At 37.3% G+C, this 6,087-nt stretch overlaps 1 long non-coding RNA gene across 1 annotated transcript; it reads right to left on the reverse strand.

Moving 5' to 3' along the window:
* Positions 1-521: 521 nt before the first annotated feature.
* LOC139114922 (uncharacterized) lies at positions 522-3,641 on the reverse strand. Its single transcript, XR_011547996.1, has 4 exons — positions 3,057-3,641; positions 1,380-1,639; positions 976-1,143; positions 522-754 (listed from the first exon to the last, which is right to left on the reverse strand). It is a non-coding gene; the product is annotated as an uncharacterized lncRNA (long non-coding RNA).
* Between the last annotated feature and the right edge of the window lie 2,446 nt (positions 3,642-6,087).

The following is a 6,087-nucleotide window of genomic DNA, read 5'->3' on the forward strand; positions in this document are numbered from 1 at the left end:
TGATCAGCCATGCGTTTACCATTCTTTTTATATACTTTATCACAACCAGGGTATCCACACTTGAACCCCTCTACTACAGATGTGTTATATGTTGGTTCATTGCAAAGTTCCTCTGGATGGAATGTGCTAAAACATCATTATCAAGTATTGATAATGCAATTGGTAGAAGGTAATCCCTCTTGTCTTTAAGGTAGATCGCGCCTCGTGGACAGATATTCAGACTCTCAAACTTTTACAATTCTTTTCTGATCTACAACTTGTTGGGGGTTCATTTTAAAGCTCTTGATATAAGAAAACTTTTCACTTAATCAGTTTTTCGAAAATTAAAAATTTTATATTTCTCCATAGAGTTAACACAGGGGTGGCCGCCATTTTGAATTTCAAATATCGCAAAATTTTTGGTAATTTGTTCCGCTAGTTTCAAAATTTGCACGGTGACCCCCTGATTTTTATTCTTTATTGGTAAGAGAATGATTCAAAGTTTCACCTTCGAGGCGCATACTACCTTAAGTATGTAAACTTCTATTCCCCGTGGCAGAGTTTTAGGACGTCCATTCTTGTCTGCCATGCTGACCATGTTTCATCGCAGCTGCTACAATGTGACCACGAAGAACAATGTCGTTGAAGTCCCTGGCTGAATATACTTTTTGTGAACAACTTTCACCACATTTCTTTTATCAAACCTGTTTCGTAATTGATAAAGAGTTCCTTCATCTCTGGCCGATCCAGTATTATAAAATTCTGACCAAATAATCTGTAAAAAAGTGTTGTTGTAATTCAAATATTGGAAATTAATCAAAAGTTGTCAAGGGTGCAAGTTGAAAGTGCTACTCAGATGTCATTCAAGTGAGTCTGTGGAGAGTGACGTGTGAGTGAGGTTTAGTCACAATTTTTAAGCTTAAGTGGAAAAGTATATTTTTTGTGGTTGTACATTAACTGAGAGCAAATTCTTAGAAAATTGAACTTTGACCTTACGCGAAGGTAAATCTGGTCAGCATGCCGGTCTGCAATTTTCATCTCTAGGCCTTCCAGCCTGTCTTCTGGTGTCTCTCTATCCATCAGTGCTTCAACACCATAGACAGCTCTCTCACACTAAGTTGGTCACCAGTACACACTATCTTCTTCAAAGTGCGACTGTGTTCTCTGTATTTTCAAAAAATATAATAATAAATAAACACAGAAAACTTGTGTTTGTGATGACCTTGAAGCTGGGTGGTACTGTTGAAAACAAAATACACTGCCATAGGAAAACGATAAACACTGACATTGACCTGTTGACTATCTTTCATGCAAGTGGAAAATGATCTCATTACGTTTGTGAGGCTTGAAATATATGGAAAATATGATGAGAACAATAAAACTAATAACAGGTAACATACCTGGACTCGTTGACCTCTGATGACACAGTCCTCATTATTCAGTTCATTTACAGGATCTACACAGCTGGGAGGTTTCAGGACAGAGGATGCCTCCTCCAAGTCAGAATCATCTTCGCTTTTATCACTGAGATACTACCAGTATCGTGGTGCCCGTTTGATGCACTGCATGTTGCTCCAGGGACATACTGATGAAGATATCGCAGAACATCTATGCACTCTTCAGTAATGTATTCATTTTCCATCAGAATGCCAACCCGAATCTGCAATAAAATTTCAGGAAACAATTTGAATTAAGCCACAGTGACTACAGATTGCATTATTCACAATTTTATGTCGATTTTTTTGTCAATAAAGGCTGCAGATAATTGAGGGAGGAGATGTGAATTAACATTCAAGGTACTTATCGTATTTGAATCTAAAAATATACAATGTGCAAAAGAAGCAGTGGTTCTGGCGAAGCATTGAATATTCTCAGACCTACAATGTCCTGGTTGATTTAGTTGATTTTATCCGACCAAAAAACTTGTCAATTCCGACTTTTGAGTTGACTCATGTGCATACGTGTGCGGTATGTGATAGTCAACTGCTTCTTTGAAGCACGATGATAGAGGGACCGTGTTTTAAGTGAACTTATTGAAAAAAGTTAATGTCATTCACAATGATCCTGGATATCAACGTGGACAAGTTTGCTCTCAGGGCTGAAGTATCTTGTGCTGTTGGCAGAAATGCAGAAGTTTTCAGTGTCAAAATGTCACAGCTTGGCGTGTCATCCGGTAAATCTTCACAGTTTACCCTGTCTCTCACAGCATATGTATTGACAAAATGGAAGCTCTGATTTTGCTTTTCTGTTGTCATGTCCTGGTCTTCTTATGCAGGTCTAAGTTTTCAGAAACTATGGAATGGAAATGGCCAGGTTCTGGTCTGTATTTAACCTTTCCATCAGATTGTGTGGGTGTGTGTGAGGAGTAGATGTTAAGCAGTTTGCTTCATCTGTGTAGGATATGCCATCACAGCTATGAACTAGTTCACTCACAACATTTGTATTGCATAGGGTTTTCTCATGGTCTATGCAAAGCTCACTTTCATGATTCCTTTCTTCGGTATCACAGCTTGAGCCAGGATGTCAAACTTTTTCAAGCTCACAGCACACAGTTTTCTCCGCTGTTGAGATTTCTTCACTGTGTGCGACGACCTGTACTACTTCAGAGGGAGATTTATCCAGACTCTGTACACAATTATCTTCATCAGTATATTCATTATTATTGAATAATTTGTCATTGAAAATTAGTTGTAATATCCCTATTTTTATTTTTTTCTGTAAGCCATTTAACTTTGGTTATAAATTTTCTAGAATGAAAAAATCTTTGCTATTGAAATAAAATAAACATCATGCTTATGCTTGCTTTCATACCTGCAGCCCCTGTGAAGACTTTATATACCTTCTGTCATCCATTGTGAAATAACAATGCTGATGCATTTAGTGTCACACAAAGGTGTGAATGTTGCTAGCTGAGAAACAATAGTTGTTGTAACACAACTCACAAAATTATAGATTCCCTGTCTGGAAACATCCTTACTTCCAAATTTGATTTAAATTAATCACAAATTTCAAATTATCAAAACTAATTTTATCTGCAAACAGGGTTGTTTATTAAAATTTCACATATACAAACTTACTGCAGCTGGTCAAAATCTGATTGAACACCGGTGCCCTTTTGTTCCATCATGGAGGTAGGAAGAGATCTCTTCCTACCTCCATGGTTCCATGAACTCCGGGAAAGTGACGTCAGGTCATCTGGCCCACATCTTCTGAGGATAGACTTATTCTTGTCTGAACATAATTTCTGACATTTGCTTGCAGCTTCGTACACCACTCTGTTGATTACTTCCTCTTTAACTTCCGGACACACCAGTATTTCTGACGCAGACTTCTTGAAATTTCGTCTCACAAGTTACTTCAAGATCACCAAGTCCTCAATTTGTCCGCTGACATGGTAACATTTCGGCTCTTGATTCAATTTCAGCTGTGGAGATACAGGTAAATGTACAGTATAAAGGGATTGACGTTGAAGACAAATCCTTTTAATAGTTTTTACTGGTTGGCTTGAACTTCATTTGTCGATTGTTGTATGGTCATTAGCGATAAAATCAATGTAATAAATATACACTGGAAAAATAAACTAAACTCGTGCTCGAGATCCCACTGTCTCGGCAAAGCTGTTGATTGGCAGATATTGTCATGACTATCGCATTGCATGCAAATAAAGTTGCGTGATGAATATTGAATTTAGATCACCTTTAGTTATACCTTGCTGGCGCGTTCGTTGTTGACTTTGTCAAATTTAATCCGGTGATAATCTGGTGATAGCGTTCACAGATTAGTAATTTACCCTTGCTTACTTTAGCCAATTAGGCACTCAAACTCATCAGATAATAGATACAGCATGTTGATAAAACGTTAACGCAAGATTGTCAAGGGCAGTGCTAAGTTTAAGACCAAAACACCAAAGGTTGGTAGAATATATCTTTATTAGCAATACAACGAAACACCTACCCACCTCTGGGGACGGACACGTAGGCATCGCCCTATGATATCGGCAGGATTTTGACATGTACGGGCGTGGCTTTGTTTCTGTGATGCAGCCGGCTAAATGTACAGACTGCTCACAGTTTTTTTGAAAAAGATAAATTTATTTCAACGTGGTCACAAATAAGACAAATCTACATAACTGTGAATGCATTAAAATTACAATGCGTCTTGTCTGAAACGAAAAACAAACAAAAAATAATTAGCTGTGTAATTACAAAGATCATCATACGAAGCATTCAAGATCATTCTTCTCCTTCAGGTCTTACAAGACTTGAAACTTTGCGATGAAATCCTAAGTTTTATCGTCATCTTATAAGTGAATCCCATCAAGAGTAATTAATTTGGAATATTCCACACTGTGTATTTTACAAGGGAAGTAATACAACAAATAATGTCAGATGTTGCGTTATTATCATTAAACTGAGTAGCGTCCCTGTACCTAAGAAAAGAAATCCAAACCAGTTGAATGATTATAGACCAGTCGCATTGACATCAATCATTGCCAAATGTATGGAAAGATTAGTAGGTACTCAGCTCAAGGCGTCTGTGTCCGATCGCTTAGACCCTTTCCAATTTGCATACAAGCCCAAAAGAGGGGTAGAAGATGTGAGTTTAACTCTCATTAACCTGATTGCAAGCCATCTTGATAATTCCACAAATTACATTCGTATTCTCTTCATGGACTTTTCCTCAGCATTTAATACAATCCAGCCCCATCTGTTGATCAAAAGGCTTTTAGATTTAGAGGTCAACCATACTATCGTGCTTTGGATAAGACAGTTTCTTAGCGATCGACCACAACGTGTTATTGTTAATGGTCACATGTCTGGTGAACTAACGCTAAATACGGGCGCCCCACAGGGCTGTGTTCTTTCTCCCGTTTTGTTTCAATTTACACGAATGATGTCATTCTTTCAAATAACCTGTTAACTTTGATATAAAATTCGCCGACGACATGGCGTTAGTTGCCAGACTGAAAAATGAAGCTTCACTGTCTACCTACTTTTCTGAAATAGAACACTTATGTTGTTGGTTTAAAGATAATTTCCTCACATTGTATCACTAAAGACGAAAGAGTTGGTTCTTGGTAATTGTAAATCAAATGAAATGACACCCATTCGTATTGACAGTCAAGATGTAGAAATTGTGACATCGTTCAAGTATTTGGGCTCACACTTAGATAAGGATCTCAGTTTCAGGTTAAACACCGATAACATCTACAAAAAAGCTCAGCAACGCATGTATCTTTTACGTAAACTTAAGAATTTCAATGTCAGCACCCATGTACTAGTTTCGGTTTATCGTTGTTGTATCGAGTGTGTGCTAACTTTAATATTATCTCTTGGTTTGGCCATCTCTCCGTCAGAGATAAAACGAGATTATCAAGACTTGTTAATATCTGCAACAAACTAGTTGGGGTACGATTCAATGACCTGGAAAAAATGTACACACAGGCTCTTCGGAGGAAAAGCTTGTTGATTTTGAATGACAAATCTCACCCATTACATAGTCATTTCCAATATTTACCTTCGGGTCGCCGATTATTGGTGCCTAGAGCAAAGAAAAATGTTTTTAAGAAATCGTTCATCCCGTCTGCTGTTGCCATTTTAAATAAGAATATGTCAAAACTATCGTCAGGAAGCAGAGCTTCCATTTTTAACAGAGGATTTTAGGATTGGCTTATGTGTAGTTTGTCGTTTTGTGTAACTGTTCTTTATGTAGTTGAAGTGTTTTGCTTTTTAACGCCTGGTGCCAAAGATAATTTTCCACTTAGATTGGACAATAAAGTATTATTATTATTATTATTATTATTATTATTATTATTATTATTATTATTATTATTATTATTATGAAGTATAATGTGTTCATCCACGAGGAAAGATAACATTTTAATTGCATAACATAGGTTTGAAGGGAAACTTTAATCCAATCAAGAGTAAATTAATTTGGAATATTCCACACTGTGTATTTTACAAGGGAAGTAATACAACAAATAATGTCAGATGTTGCGTTATTATCATTTTCGATTCCTGCAATTGAAAAAGTCGTTCGGGGGCGGAGGTACGGAGCGCCCGCACACGACTGTACGGAGCGCCCGCACACGACTGGGCTTTACAG

This window comes from Ptychodera flava, chromosome 16 (assembly GCF_041260155.1).
Source record: "Ptychodera flava strain L36383 chromosome 16, AS_Pfla_20210202, whole genome shotgun sequence".
In the NCBI taxonomy this organism is placed as follows: domain Eukaryota; kingdom Metazoa; phylum Hemichordata; class Enteropneusta; family Ptychoderidae; genus Ptychodera; species Ptychodera flava.